The 16,252-nt window shown below is 45.3% G+C and overlaps 4 non-coding genes across 4 annotated transcripts; all 4 read left to right on the forward strand.

Annotated features, from left to right (window-relative positions):
• The first annotated feature begins 7,965 nt into the window (after positions 1 to 7,965).
• Positions 7,966 to 8,047, forward strand: trnas-aga (transfer RNA serine (anticodon AGA)). The gene has a single exon. It is a non-coding gene; the product is annotated as a tRNA-Ser (tRNA).
• Positions 8,048 to 11,063: 3,016 nt separating this feature from the next.
• On the forward strand, positions 11,064 to 11,180 carry LOC148631373 (U5 spliceosomal RNA). The gene has a single exon (XR_015934801.1). It is a non-coding gene; the product is annotated as a U5 spliceosomal RNA (small nuclear RNA).
• A 391-nt stretch (positions 11,181 to 11,571) lies between these two features.
• LOC148631374 (U5 spliceosomal RNA) lies at positions 11,572 to 11,685 on the forward strand. The gene has a single exon (XR_015934798.1). It is a non-coding gene; the product is annotated as a U5 spliceosomal RNA (small nuclear RNA).
• Positions 11,686 to 13,875: 2,190 nt separating this feature from the next.
• On the forward strand, positions 13,876 to 13,957 carry trnas-aga (transfer RNA serine (anticodon AGA)). The gene has a single exon. It is a non-coding gene; the product is annotated as a tRNA-Ser (tRNA).
• Positions 13,958 to 16,252: the final 2,295 nt, after the last annotated feature.

The following is a 16,252-nucleotide window of genomic DNA, read 5'->3' on the forward strand; positions in this document are numbered from 1 at the left end:
ATGGAGCTTTGAAGGGGATAGATTCACCCTCCTTTAGCCAGGACAGAGCTGCAGGAGCCTGGGTAGGATTCTAGCTTTCTCCCCTTGCAGGCACCTGGCACAGTAGACATCATTTTTTTCCTTAAAATCTTTTTTTTGTGTTCCTTGTTGTTCCAAACTTAATTTTAATCACTTTTAATTAGAGATTTTATTAAAAATAGTGCAAAAAATGACTAATTTCACAAAAAATAATGTAATATAAAACGGATGTTTTTAACTTTATTGCAGTGTTTTAGAAACTAATATGTCTTCAAAAATGGTTGTTTTTCACTCCTAGGAATGAAAGCTGTTGTTATATGATGTTTATTTTCAAATTTTGAAAAATCAAAGGATTCTAGCTTTCTCCCCTTGCAGGCAAAGGACACAGAGAACCTCATGATTTTCCTAAAAATCATTTTTTATGTTCCCTGGTGTTCCAAACTTAGTTTTAATCAATTTTAATTTGTTATTATGTTAAAAACAGGGTAAAATCCTCATAATGATTATTGCCCTGGGGATGTACCAAAAAATCAGTGAGCATATATATATATATCACTGTGTTGAAGCTAGAGACACAGAATAACTGCAAACACATCCTAAATACAGTGTTCCTGCACCACTGACCTCATCCAGAACGTATCGTTTTTTGAAAGGGATTGCTGTCCGAATGCACATCTGAATCCCAAACAGAATCTCTAGTAAAATACGATCATTTGTGAAACAGGTAAATGACTGTCTCAGGGGCCCATTCCTCATTCTCAAGACACATGTATGCAGTACGTACACCATGCATTGAGCAATAGGGATTAAAGACACCACAGGTAAGGTTAGAAGTCATTCTGACTATATTCTAAAATATTGGACTCATATTCTTATGATGGCAGACATGATGCTGCGTTTAAAACCGGGGTTAATGGACATTATATGACTGTCAATTCTGTTTTGTTTTGGAGACTCTTGGCTGCCTATGTGGTACAGTGCAGCGTGAAGGAAACATTTTCCAAAACTGTGTCAGCTCAAAAGTTGTAAGAGAACCTCTCCAGCTGCTTTAACTCTCTTCATTTTTGTCATTTAATTGTCTGTCAGCACTATGTGGCAGCGTTGCATAACAACCCATCTCACCACGGAAAGGAACCTAACAGCTTTGGTAAGAGAGGAGAAAAGGACCTAACCCGTACAGGGCTTGAACCCACAACCTTAGCGTTACTAGCACCACGCTCTAACCCACTGAGCTAATCGGCCTCACGACAGTGGTCCTCTCTGTGCTGCAAAAAATCGAACTCAGGGAATTTCTTTTGTCCTCCTTTGAATAGAAAGCTGTGTAATTCAGTGTACGGGCTTTCTCGTGCAGTTTCATGGTTCTTGTAACCCAAATCCTACACTGGCCTGAAGTGCCCCCCCATTTCACAGCATTTTTCAGCTGATTTAAAATGTACCTAAAGGAGGAGCATTATTGAAGACCATCAATTACCAAGAGCTTTTGTCAAAGGTTTTGGTGGTCATTTTTAATGACCACAGAGCGCTGTGACCTCGGTTTTACATCTCATCCAAAGGACAGCACCCTTTTACAACACAGCGTCTCCGTCACTATGCTGGGGCATTGGGACCCGTACAGACCTCAGGGTGAGCGCCCCCCCGCCGGCACTGTTACGTCCCAGTGTGTGTTCTGTGTGTTTTTCTGTTATGTCCACACTGCTGACCCTTGATTGTTCTCCCTTCCCCATTGGCCAACCATCACACCACTGTTTCAATATGATGTCATCATCAATCAGCCTTCAGCCAATCAGAACACATTTTATTCACTATATAACATGGAGGCTTTCAGAAAGAAAAGGCCTTTCGTTTGACTTCGGTCCCGTTCGGTTTTGGTTTTCGCTTCGCTTCGCTTCGCTTCGCTTCTTGTTATTGCTTCGGCTTCGTTTGTTGGTTTGTTTTGCTTTGTGTTTGTGTATTTTCGTATGGCTTCGGCTTTGTTGTTTTGTTGGTTTTACATTAGTTTCTTTGTACTTTCGTTTGTTTGTGTGTTCATCCTTGATTTGTCTTTACCTTGCCCAAGTGTTACATGTTCAACTTATGTGTTCTTTTGTACCCTGTCCTGTTGATTACTCTTGTTTTTCCTTATTTGTATTCCTGGTTCACTTGTGTTTTTGTGTGAACTTTTGTATATAAGGTTAGTTTAGGTTGTTGGGTACACTTACACACTTAGTTAATTTTGTATTAGTACACTAGTTTAGTAAAGGTGAGTGCCATTTGTCTTGTATGGTTTTGGGTAGTCAGTGCAGGTTAACTAGGGTGTTGAAGACGCAGAAGACCGTGTGTTTCTGGTTTTCTTTTGTAGTCAGATTAGCTTTCCCTCACTGTCCTAGCCAGCTCCATTTTGTTTATTTTCTTTTCTTTGGCACCACTCTAGTTCCTTACCCTTATCACGCTTCCTAGTCCCTCACCAAAACCCATCTGCTTCCAAAAGAATTATCCTAAATGTTACACCCCTTTTCCCCTAGACACTTGGGGTCGTAACATTATTGGGGGCTCATCCGGGATATCAAATTCCCGTCCTAAGGATTTTTTTTTGTGTTGCAGAATTTTGGTGTTGGTACAGGATTTTGATTTGTGGATTGTGTTTTGGCAAGGTACTGTAGTTATGACTACTTTTTATTTGCGAAAGTTTGTGGAGGAAACTTCCTTTGAGCAGCTGGATAAGTGTAAGAAGGACGAATTGCTCCAAATTGCTGATTACTTCCAGATTCAGGTTTCGACGCAAGCTCTTAAAAGGGACGTCAAGAGAGCTGTGATGGATAGGTTGGTGGAGTTAGAGGTCATTGCATTAACGAGCAGGTACGCCGGTTCTCCTGGGGCTGGTGCTAAACCTGCTATGGTGGTGGAAGAACAGGACGAGGTGCAGGGGGTGGCTGAAGACTTAGTGGAGGCTGAGGTCAAGGCCACCTTGCCTCCCTTTGAACCGTTCTCTCCGGTCTCCACCGGGTCAAAAAGCGAGCGGTACTCGCCTGAAAGTTCATTTGGCCCGCTTGCACATGGAGGCGCAGGAAAAAGCCCAAGTACGCCAGGCAGAATTTGAATTGCGCCTTGCAATTTGTAAGATGGAGATCGAGGCGGAGAAAGAGGTTAAGCTCCGACAGCTTGAGCTAGAAGCACGAAAGAATGCTCCTGCTGTGCAGCCGACCCACTCCGAGGCCTCTAGCGTGTCTCCTTTGCAAGATCCACTCTCTACCACCTTTGATGTAAGTAAGCACATTGCTTTAGTTCCTCTGTTTAGGGAGACGGAAGTTGATTCGTACTTTGGTGCATTCGAGCGAATTGCCACATCACTTTGTTGGCCTAAGGAGGTTTGGTCACTGCTTTTGCAGTGTAGATTAGTGGGCAAAGCTCAGGAAGTTTGTTTTACACTTTCTTTAGAAGAAAGTTTGAATTACAATACTGTGAAAGCTGCTATCTTACGGGCTTATGAATTAGTTCCTGAGGCTTATAGACAATGCTTCAGAAATCATCGTAAAGTGTCAGACCAGACATTTGTTGAATTTGCTAGAGAGAAGGGCACTCTCTTTGATAAATGGGTTGTAGCCAGTAAAGTGAGTGACTTTAACTCATTGCGTGAGTTAATGCTCTTAGAGGAATTTAAGAACTGTTTGCCTGAACACATTGTTGTGTATTTGAATGAGCAAAAAGTAACTACTTTATCGCAAGCCGCTGTTTTGGCAGATGAGTTCGTGCTCACTCATAAGAATGTTTTCATGTCTGTGCGTGCGGAGAAGACTTTGTCTACTCTAAGTTCCCAGTCTCAGTCTCCCCCAGTAAAAACTAGTTCCTCACGTTCTAAAGAGGAGCGTGAATGTTTTTATTGTCACAAGAGAGGTCATATAATTGCAGATTGTTTGGCCCTAAAACGTAAGCAGCAGCAACAGCAACAACCTAAGAGTGCTGGGTTTGTTAAGACTGTTTCCCGTTCTGCTATTCCTTTGTCTAGTGAAAACAGTCTCCCTGACCCTAGTTATGAACCATTTATTATGGAAGGATTCGTTTCGCTAACAGGTAAACCAGAAGACCAGAAAAGAATTCAAATATTAAGAGATACTGGAGCAGCCCAGTCATTTATTGTTGTGGATGCACTGCCTTTATCTGATAAATCTTTCTGTGGTTCGAGTGTATTAGTTCAAGGCATCGAAATGGGTTTTATGAAAGTGCCTTTACACTGTGTACATCTACAATGTGGTTTAGTTACTGGATTTGTTAGAGTTGGGGTACGTCCTTCGCTACCTCTTAAAGGGGTAACTCTTATTCTTGGAAATGACCTGGCTGGGGGTAGAGTATAGCATATTGTTTGATTGGTTTTGTCTTCATTGTCCAAACATTAGATGTTTGTTTTTATGGGTGGGGGTGTTACGTCCCAGTGTGTGTTCTGTGTGTGTTTTTTCTGTTATGTCCACACTGTTGACCCTTGATTGTTCTCCCTTCCCCATTGGCCAACCATCACACCACTGTTTCAATATGATGTCATCATCAAACAGCCCTCAGCCAATCAGAACACATCTTATTCACTATATAACATGGAGGCTTTCAGAAAGAAGAGGCCTTTCGTTTGACTTCGGTCCCGTTCGGTTTTGGTTTTCGTTTTGCTTCGCTTTACTTCTTGTTATTGCTTCGGCTTCGTTTGTTGGTTTGTTTTGATTTGTGTTTGTGTATTTTCGTACAGCTTCGGCTTTGTTGTTTTGTTGGTTTACATTAGTTTCTTTGTACTTTCATTTGTTTGTGTGTTCTTCCTTGTTTTGTCATTCCCTTGCCCCAGTGTTACATGTTCAACTTTTGTGTTCTTTTGTACCCTGCTCCTGTTTATTACTCTTGTATTCCCTTATTTGTATTCCTGGTTCACTTGTGTTTTTGTGTGAACTTTTGTATATAAGGTTAGTTTAGGTTGTTGGGTACACTTTACACACTTAGTTGACTTTGTATTAGTACGCTAGTTTAGTACGGGTGAGTGCCATTTGTCTTATATGGTTTTGGGTAGTCAGTGCAGGTTAGCTAGGGTGTTGAAGACGCCAAAGACCGTGTGTTTCGGGGTTTCTTTTGTAGTCAGATTAGCTTTCCCTCACTGTCCTAGCCAGCTCCATTTTGTTTATTTTCTTTTCTTTGGCACCACTCTAGTTCCTTACCCTTATCACGCTTCCTAGTCCCTCACCAGAATCCCCCTGCTTCCAAAAGAATTATCCTAAATGTTACACCCCTTTACCCCTAGACACTTGGGGTCGCAACAGACCTCTAACTCGTTTCCTTAGCTTGGATTTAAGCCACGAAGCAGGCTTCTACTGTATAAACGTCTAGAGGAATCACAAACTATTTGAGAGGCCATCATCCCAGGGGGAACTGACAAAGTCTATGCCTAAACACCTAGCGCAGTCTCTCGAAAGACTGTCAAAAATCGATTTCTCCGTTTGCGTTGCAAGTAAGAGAAAACGCAATCTCAACCCAGAGCAACTTGGCAGCAGCGGCACGTAAATACTGTTACTGCTCGATACCGACGTTAGCCTACGCTCGATACCATGTTCAGCCACCGCTAGAAAATGTTCGGCTCTAGTACCGGAGCAAACGACAGGAGGGCCAATGTCGAACGGGCACACGTGTCAGACATGGAGAGCGACTAGGATGGGATTCGAACTCATGCGTGCAGAGCACAATGGATTAGCAGTCCATTGCCATCGCCTCGTCAAGGAAACTGGGCTGTCCGGACATGAGCTGGGGCGCTCCAGATGATCTTTTTCATATTTTTCCCTCGTACTCGAGGGTCATTTTCCTGTTCCACATGCGATTTCAACATTTTCCTTGGGAGATGTCAAGCCAGCAAGCCACTGCTGTGGTTCAGTGGCCAGTGTGGAGTTCAGTGGCCCTGTTGTACACAGAAAGCACATTGAGCTCCTTGGACATGAAAAGTTCCAGATAAAAGCCATTTGTCACCCTTTCTCTTGGTGTCGATGTTGCTATTGTATGTAAAGGTGGCAACTTGCTCAGCGAGCAGGCGGAGCACACACCGAATGCAGATGTGTCTGAGTGGTGTGTCCAAGTGGCTGCAAAAGGACGGCACTCCTGGGGCACCGTGGCTTAGTTGATTAAAGCGCCTGCCTAGTAAACAGGAGATGCTGGGTGAGCCTGGGTGATTCTCGATGATTGCAAGCCGTACAGCCTCCGCCATGCTTCCCAGGTGGGATGAGGTTTTGGAGTTGGTATGCAGTGTTTTGTTATCTCCAAACATAACGCTGTGCACATTTACCAACAAGTTCAACTTTTGTCACATCTGTCCACAGAACATTGTTCCAGGAGTTGCTGTGGGACATCCATGTGGTCTTTAGCAAACTTGAGAGGGGCAGTGGTGGTTTTTTTTGGGGGGAGAGCAGTGGTTTCCTCCATGGTGACCTCGCATGATCACCACTCCTGTTCAGATTTCTTCTTATGGTGGACTCATGAACACAGACGTAAGACAAAGTCAACCACCTGTTCGCTAGATCCCATCCCCACTCAGCTAGTCAAAGATTCCCTTGAAGGACTGGCAGGACCTATAATTAGTATGATGAATGCATCGCTTGCGTCAGGCGTTGTACCTGATCAATTTAAGGTAGCGGTTGTTAGACCGCTCCTTAAGAAGTCAAATTTGGATCCACAAGTTCTTAACAACTACAGGCCTGTCTCAAAGGTCCCATTTCAATCTAAAAGTCTTGAGAGAATAGTTGTTGCCCAATGTCAATCGTATCTGGATTCAAATAATATACTTGAGAAATTTCAGTCTGGTTTCTGAAACTGCATTAACATGAGTCGTAAATGATATTCTCTTAGCTACTGATGCGGGGAATGCAACAGTGCTAGGTTGCAACAGCGCTAGGAATGCAAACTTTAGGTTGCGCTTCTTCATGCTGCAGCGTTGGCATGAGTGGAGCTTTTTAAACGTCTGTACTTACTGCGCCCCATAAGAAATCGTTTGTCCCCGTTCAAAAGAGATTGTGCGATGTCCTGCACCGTTCGCAAAGCAAACCTTTGACAGTTTGAAAAGAGGAATTTATTCTGCATCCTGAACGTGCAGTAGTTACAAAGTTGAACGTCTTTACACGATCTGCTACAGTTTTCAGTGGTTGGGCTTTGTCAGATGGCTTGGGAAAACGCACTGTGTTTCGGCTCGGGAAACATCATGAGCAGTGTCCTGCATATTTTCTGTGTATAGCTGTCTTTTAACGCATACAGAACTCATTCGAAATCATTGATTTCTCCAATTAACAAGGGTCCCTTAAAGGATGAGTCAAAGTAACGTCTAATCAGATTAGTTTCCTTTGAGCTGGTTCAGAGTTTGCTCAAGAGTTTACCTTTCACAGATGCGCAAAGAAGAATGTTGGGGGTGCATGCTTCAAGGCGCCTTACAGCTGTAGGGAGTGATTCGAGACGATTCCTGGTATGTGCTCGTTCCCATATACCGTACGCCCCGGGGTGCAGTGCTAAGATGACGTACAATACCGCTTGGGCACGTAACGGCGTTATATGCAAGTGCGGGACGTGAGGGTTTTCGTTTGTTCGTTTTGTTTTGCTCTGCTTTGCTTTGTTTTGCTTTCCATCGCGTTGGTAAGAGCGTAAATAAAAAGGCGATTCCTGCGTCTATCACTAACGTAAGAGCTATTTCAAGTGTGACGTGGTGCGGCTTTTCAAATGCTTGTGGGCATTTCTCTGTTGTTGATTCTTTTTTTGTGTGTAACAAAGTGGCATTTTCATGTCCGGACGGGGAGACTTTATCATTCCGACATGAAGCCACCCTTAAGTCCTCTGAGGCGTGTCTGTCTGCAAGGCTTGTATTTTGGAAATGTTTTTTTGAAACGGAGAACGACTTTGAAATAGGCTTCTGCCGGCACCTCGCGATCCAGGTAAGATTGTAGCAAGAACGCAGCGGCGGTGGGGCTTGCTGTAGTCGTGGCCGAGTGGTTAAGGCGATGGACTAGAAATCCATTGGGGTCTCCCCGCGCAGGTTCGAATCCTGCCGACTACGTTGTCCGCCTCCAGTCGGTGTGTTCCGGCGCAAGCAAAGAAGCGCGCCTCTTTGCTGTTCCTGGTGGTTTTAAAACGCCCAATCGCTTGTACCCGCTGCCTTGGAAATAAATTATTCAGCGTCCGCGAATGGCATTTTGCAGCTGGAAGCAGATGTCGACGCGTTTTGCACAGAGCACCAAAAAGCGTCTCTTTTGAAGGCTCAGGCACTGAGCATTGGTGGTTCAGTGGTAGAATTCTCACCTGCCACGGTGGAGGCTCGGGTTCGGTTCCTGGTCAATACAGTGGCTTTTGCAGCGAGCGGCTCCATCACTTGCATCACCTTGCAACTCGCAACTGAAAACCCACTGAAGCTAAGCAGGTGTGTGTGAGCCAGGTCAGTACCCGGATGAGGGTGAGCTACAGGGAAAAACAAAGCTTCCAGCTGGAAGCGGTGTTAATGGTGCCGGCGGGGGGGCGTTCACCCTGAGGTCTGTGCGGGTCCCAATGCCCCAGCATAGTGACAGAGAAATAAACATGTTTGGGCAACTTTGGTCACCCCTATTTAACTTCTGGGGCAGGAAAAGCACACTTTTCAAAACTTGTTTTTCAGCTCGAAATACACGTGTTTTTTCAAACCTTGGAATCCCAATGTAACTGCCTGGCTCATTAGAGCCCACTGAGTGAGCCCTTAACCCCAGTGTGCAGAAGTTGTCAAAACGTGTTTTTCAGCAGAAATAAACATGTTTGGGCAACTTTGGACACCCCCATGTTACTTCTGGGGCAGGAACAGCACACTTTTCAAAAGGTGTTTTTCAGCTCGAAATAAACACGTTTTTTCAGACTGTTGAATCCCAATGTAACTGTCTGGCTCAGAAGTGCCCACTGAGACAGCCCTTAACCCCACTGTGCAGAAGTTGTCAAAATGGGTTTTTCAGCAGAAATAAACACGTTTGGGCAACTTTGGTCACCCCCATTTAACTTCTGGGGCAGGAAAAGCACACTTTTCAAAACGTGTTTTTCAGCTCGCTATGACCTCTGGATGAGGTCAATGGTGCTGGAACACTGTATTTAGGATGTGTTTGCAGTGATTGTGTGTCCCCTGCTTCAACGCAGTGATATATAGATGTGCTCCTGTAATTTATTGGTACAAGCCCAGAGCAGTAAGCAGTCTGAGGATTTATTTCCAGACGGCATAGAGCAGTGAAGCAGTGAAGTAGTGCAACACACTGGATCATTATATTATTAGCATCTATTCTACTTAAATTATTACATTATACACAACTTGAGTTCATTTTAAAAATTAAAAGGTAATGAAAGGAATGCATATTCATGAGGAAGATAATACCGATATGCATGTGATAATCTTCCTTATATCATGTAAATCATGTTCATCATTACATGATGGGAGCTAAAACAGAAGTTGAGAGAGAGCAAGGACGCCTACAGGAGGAAGGTATAGGACAAGCTGCAAAGGAAAAGCTACAACCGCCGACAGCTACCACTCTCCAACACCTCCGCCATTAACACCTCCAGCACTGAAAGTGCTATGTTCACCATCCCCCAGGCCAGGCTGACCAGGCCAGTGCAACACACTGGATCTTTATATTATTGGAATCTATTCTACTTAAATTATTACATTATACACAATTTGAGTTCATTTTAAAAAATAAAAGGTAATGAAAGGAATGCATTTTCATAAGAAAGATAATACCGATATGCATGTGATAATCTTCCTTATATTATGTAGTGCGTTATGTAGAAAGATAATACCGATATGCATGTGATAATCTTCCTTATATTATGTAGTGCATTTGGACACTTTGTGGGCTTGAAATACAAAGAAAATCATGTTCTATGGTACAAGATAAATACAAAACGTAAGCTTTTATTTTAATTAGATTTGTTTATAAAGCATAAGCAATCATTTATTACATTAATATATGTGAAAATAACATTTTAGCATCATATTATACATACAGGTCTCTAGCTTCAACACAGTGATATATATATATATGCTCAGTGATTTATTTGTACATGCCCAGGGCAATAATCAGAATGAGGATTTATTTCCAGACGGGCTACAGGTAGTGTTGTGAAATACTTCAACACACTGGATCACAGATTTAGACCCCCTGCACTCTTACTCCTAAACCAAAGAAATGAAGATATGTAGCAATCACATTGTAACAGGGGTGACAGTGACTTAATGCTTATACTAGTGGACTTCTGGTACCTTTAGGGTACGGTGTTCCCTGAAGGGCTCTCAAACCCCGCATTTCAGATGCCTAGCTGATGTGTTGCACCTCAGAATCACTTTTAAACCTTACCTCTGGTATCTTTAATCCCTATTGCTCAACGCGAAAACCTTACCTGTGGTCTCTTTAATCCCTATTGCTCAATGCATGGTGAAAGTATTGCATAAATGTGTCGGAAAATGAGCAATGGGCACCTGAGAGACTCATTTGCCTGTTTCACAAATGATCATATTTGACTAGAGATTCTGTTTGGGATTCAGTTGTGCATTCTGACAGCAATCCCTTTCAAAAAAGGATACATCCTGGATGAGGTCAAAGGTGCAGGAACACTGTATTTAGGATGTGTTTGCACTTATTCTGTGTCTCTAGCTTCAACACAGTAATATATATATATATGCTCACTGATTTTATGGTACATGCCCAGGGCAATAATCATTATGAGGATTTATTTCCAGATGTGCTAGGGGTAGTGTTGTGAAATACTTCAACACACTGGATCGCAGGTTTAAACTCCCTGCACTCTTACTCCTTAAAAACCAACAAATGCAGATATGTAGCAATCATATTGTAGCAGAGTGCGTCGTTTCCGGCACAGTATGGCCAGGTGTTTTCCAAGTTATCGCACGGATTGGGCACGCCCGCAAGCCGAGAGCCGCAGGCGATGAGCCCGGAGCTGAACGGGCCCCACTGGCTCGTTTGTAAGGCCAGGTGCATTGCCAACCAAGACCGGCAGGGCAGAGGCCTTGAAGGCGGCCTGGGCTCCTGAAGCTGTGCAGTCACGCACTCTGGTTTCTCTTCATTTCGTACGAATCTTTCGCCTTTTACTAAAGATATCCGCAGAGAGGAGCATGAATGAGTTCCATGCAATTTTTGTGCTTCCCTGCCTTTGGGTGGGGTGCAGCTGGGCTGGTCAAAGAGAGAAAACAAAACCACTCACAATCGCTCTTATTATGGCGATTGTGGTCGTCTGCTCTGCGAGTCCTCGGTCTCCGCCCGTCTGATTGGCGCTCTCTTCTTTGGGGGGCGGGAAGTGTCCGGCCGCAGGGGATCTTGGGACCTTGCTTTGCATAGCGGCTTCCCAGAGTGCGTCGTTTCCGGCACAGTGTGGCCGGGTGTTTTCCGAGTTATCGCACGGATTGGGCACGCCCGCAAGCCGAGAGCCGCAGGCGATGAGCCCGGAGCTGAACGGACCCCACTGGCTCGTTTGTAAGGCCAGGTGCATTGCCAACCACGACCGGCAGGGCAGAGGCCTTGAAGGCGGCCTGGGCTCCTGCAGCTGTGCAGCCACGCACTCTGGTTTCTCTTCATTTCGTGCAAGTCTTTTGCCTTTTACTAAAGATTTCCGTGGAGAGGAGCATGAATGAGTTCCATGCAATTTTTGTGCTTCCCTGCTTTCGGGTGGGTGGTGCAGCTGGGCTGGTCAAAGAGAGAAAACAAAACCGCTCACAATCGCTCTTGTTATGGCGATTGTGGTTGTCTGCTCTGCGAGTCCTTGGTCTCCGCCTGTCTGATTGGCGCTCTTTTCTTTGGGGGGCGGGAAGTGTCTGCCCCCACTGCCCCTTTCAAGTTTGCTAAAGACCACGTGGATGTTCCACAGCAACTCCTGGAACAATGTTCTGTGGACAGACGTGACAAAAGCTGAACTTGTTGGTAAATGTGCACAGCGTTGTGTTTGGAGATAACAAAACACTGCATACCAACTCCAAAACGTCATCCCACCTGGGAAGCATGGCGGAGGCTGTACGGCTTGCAATCATCTAGGATCACCCAGGATCTCCTGTTTATTAGGCATAATAAACAGGGCCACTGAACTCCACACTGGCCACTGAACCACAGCAGTGGCTTGCTGGCTTGACATCTCCCAAGAAAAATGTTGAAATCGCATGTGGAACAGGAAAATGACCCTCGAGTAAGAGGGAAAAAAAAAGAAAAAGATCATCTGGAGCGCGCCAACCCATGTCCGGAGCGTGCCAAACCATGTCCGGACAGCCCAGTTTCCTCGACGAGGTGGCCGAGTGGTTAAGGCGATGGACTGCTAATCCATTGTGCTCTGCACGCATGGGTTCGAATCCCATCCTTTCGCTCCAGTACTAGAGCCGTACATTTTCTAGCGGTGGCTGAACATGGTATAGTAGGCTAACGTTGGCTCTGGGTTGAGACCGCGTTTTCACTTATTTGCAACGCAAACGGAGAAAGCGATTTTTGACAGTCTCTCAGAATCACACTTTGTGATTCCTCTAGACGTTTATACAGTAGAAGCCTGCTTCGTGGCTTAAATCCAAGCTAAGGAAACGAGTTAGAGGTCTGATGCAGAACTGCGAATTCAATGAACGGGAACAGTACAGTACATTGCACTGTATGTGTGAGGAAAGCTGCCCCCTTCTGTCCCTTGTCGACCGAACAGAGGACTGTAAAGGATACCGCCAAGAAACTTTAGGATGCTGGTTGAAATCCAGCTCTAAAGAAGCCCCTTTGGGTGTTATGTCATCAAAAAGTAAGAAAAGCGAATCTCCCTTTGATCAAAAGCGCAACAGAACTGTTTTCCGTGGAGCGGGTTTCAGACCCGTAGACCTGTTTTATTTGTAAGGCAGGGCGCATTCCCAAGCGCGAATCTCCTGTTTTAGAAATGCTTTGGGCGGCGTGAAGTGAAAATACAAAGTGGGCTCCAGATGCACATGGAAGAAATCAAGTGTTTCATCCGAGCTGTTTCAAAGACTGCTCAACAGCTTTCCTTTCACAGAGGCCCAACGATTAATGATGGGGGTGCACCCTTCAATGTGCCTTACGACTCTAGGGAGTGATTGAGACGATTCGTAGCTCTTGAGCCCCGGGGTGCAGTGCTAGGATGACTGAGCGTAAACAAAGTGTCTAAGTAGCGTGGGAATGCTAACCCTAACCCTAGCTGGAGTTTGAGCAATCCAGCACTGAGCGTAAAAAGATGAGTCAAAGTAACGTCTAATCGGATTAGTTTCCTTAGAGCTGGTTCAGAGTTTGCTCAAGAGTTTACCTTTCACAGATGCGCAAAGAAGAATGTTGGGGGTGCACGCTTCAAGGCGCCTTACAGCTGTAGGGAGTGATTCGAGCCGATTCGTGGCGTGTGCTCATTCCCATATACCGTACGCCCCGGGGTGCAGTGCTAGGATGACGTACAATACCGCTTGGGCACGTAACGGCGTTATATGCAAGTGCGGGACGTGAGGGTTTTCGTTTGTTCGTTTTGTTTTGCTCTGCTTTGCTTTGTTTTGCTTTCCATCGCGTTGGTAAGAGCATAAATAAAAAGGCGATTCCTGCGTCTACCACTAACGTAAGAGCTATTTCAAGTGCGGCGTGGTGCGGCTTTTGAAATGCTTGTGGGCATTTCTCTGTTGTTGATTCTTTTTTTGTCTGTAACAAAGTGGCATTTTCATGTCCGGGGAGACTTTATCATTCCGACATGAAGCCACCCTTAAGTCCTCTGAGGCGTGTCTGTCTGCAAGGCTTGTATTTTGGAAATGTTTTTTTGAAACGGAGAACGACTTTGAAATAGGCTTCTGCCGGCACCTCGCGATCCAGGTAAGATTGTAGCAAGAACGCAGCGGCAGTGGGGCTTGCTGTAGTCGTGGCCGAGTGGTTAAGGCGATGGACTAGAAATCCATTGGGGTCTCCCCGCGCAGGTTCGAATCCTGCCGACTACGTTGTCCGCCTCCAGTCGTTGTGTTCCGGCGCAAGCAAAGAAGCGCGCCTCTTTGCTGTTCCTGGTGGTTTTAAAACGCCCAATCGCTTGTACCCGCTGCCTTGGAAATAAATTATTCAGCGTCCGCGAATGGCATTTTGCAGCTGGAAGCAGATGTCGACGCGTTTTGCACAGAGCACCAAAAAGCGTCTTTTTTGAAGGCTCAGGCACTGAGCATTGGTGGTTCAGTGGTAGAATTCTCACCTGCCACGGTGGAGGCTCGGGTTCAATTCCCGGCCAATGCAGTGGGTTTTGCAGCGAGCGGTTCCATCACTTGCATCCCCTTGCAACTCGCAACTGAAAACCCACTGAAGCTAAGCAGGTGTGAGCCAGGTCAGTACCTGGATGAGGGTGAGCTACAGGGAAAAACAAAGTTTCCAGCTGGAAGCGGTGTTAATGGTGCCGGCGGGGGGGCGCTCACCCTGAGGTCTGTGCGGGTCCCAATGCCCCAGCATAGTGACAGAGAAATAAACATGTTTGGGCAACTTAGGTCACCCCCATTTAACTTCTGGGGCAGGAAAAGCACACTTTTCAAAACTTGTGTTTCAGCTCGAAATAAACGTGTTTTTTCAAACCTTGGAATCCCAATGTAACTGCCTGGCTCATTAGAGCCCACTGAGTCAGCCCTTAACCCCACTGTGCAGAAGTTGTCAAAACGGGTTTTTCAGCAGAAATAAACACGTTTGGGCAACTTTGGTCAACCCCATTTAACTTCTGGGGCAGGAAAAGCACACTTTTCAAAACGTGTTTTTCAGCTCGCTGTGACCTCTGTTTTACATCTCATCCAAAAGACAGCGCCCTTTTACAACACAGCGTCTCTGTCACTATCATAAGTGACTGCCATCATAAGAATATGAGTCCAATATTTTAGAATATAGTCAGAATGACTTCTAACCTTACCTGTGGTGTATTTAATCCCTATTGCTCAATGCATGGTGTACGTACTGCATAGATGTGTCTTGAGAATGAGGAATGGGCCCCTGAGACCGTCATTTACCTGTTTCACAAATGATCGTATTTTAATAGAGATTCTGTTTGGGATTCAGATGTGCATTCGGACAGCAATCCCTTTCAAGAAATGATACGTACTGGATGAGGTCAAAGGTGCTGGAACACTGTATTTAGGATGTGTTTGCAGGGATTGTGTGTCTCCTGCTTCATCGCAGTGATATATAGATGTGCTCCTGTAATTTATTGGTACATGCCCAGGGCAGTAAGCAGTCTGAGGATTTATTTCCAGACGGCATAGAGCAGTGAAGCAGTGAAGTAGTTCAACACACTGGATCATTATATTATTAGAATCTATTCTACTTAAATTATTACATTATACACAATTTGAGTTCATTTTAAAAAGTAAAAGGTAATGAAAGGAATGCATTTTCATAAGAAAGATAATACCGATATGCATGTGATAATCTTCCTTATATCATGGAGTGCATCAGTTGGACACTTTGTGGGCTTGAAATACAAAGCAAATCATGTTCTATGGTACAAGATAAATACAAAACGTAAGCTTTTATTTTAATTAGATTTGTTTATAAAGCATAAGCAATCATTTATTACATTAATATATGTGAAAATAACATTTTAGCATCATATTATACATACAGGTCTCTAGCTTCAACACAGTGATATATATATATATGCTCAGTGATTTTTTGGTAGATGCCCAGGGCAATAATCATTATGAGGATTTATTTCCAGATGTGCTAGGGGTAGTGTTGTGAAATACTTCAACACACTGGATTGCAGGTTTAGACCCCCTGCACTCTTACTCCTTAAAAACCTGAAGCGTCTGGCGTCTCGCCGACGTCGAACACCCCCCTCAGGCTGTACTCGTACTCGGCTAACTGCTGTGGAACCCTGCGTGAGCAGCCGCTGCGCCACGGTGACGGCTGGCGACCCACGGACGCCCCACTATCGGCCGGCTCCAGCCCCGGCTGGTCCTCTAGAGCCTCCCCACACGGCTCCTCCTCCCGGGCCCGGTAGGGGGCCAGGTGGTCTCGGTGCAGGACCACCACTCTCCCCCGTGTTCGCAACCGGACACGGTAGCAGACTTCGCCCACCACCCAGAGTACCTCAGCGTGCCCCTCCCACGACGGCGCCAGCTTAGGGCTGAGGCATTTGCGGCGGCGCGGGTTGTACACCCAAACCGAGTCCCCGGGCTGGAAGGCAGGCCCCCTGCAGCGCAGGTCGTAGTGCCGCTTCTGCCGGACCCCCGCCTGTGTCAGTTGGGTCCGTGCAAAGCTGTGCATCT

The sequence above is a fragment of the Lepisosteus platostomus genome, unplaced genomic scaffold (assembly GCF_059453375.1).
Source record: "Lepisosteus platostomus isolate fLepPlt1 unplaced genomic scaffold, fLepPlt1.hap1 Scaffold_78_H1, whole genome shotgun sequence".
NCBI classification, from domain to species: Eukaryota; Metazoa; Chordata; class Actinopteri; order Semionotiformes; family Lepisosteidae; genus Lepisosteus; species Lepisosteus platostomus.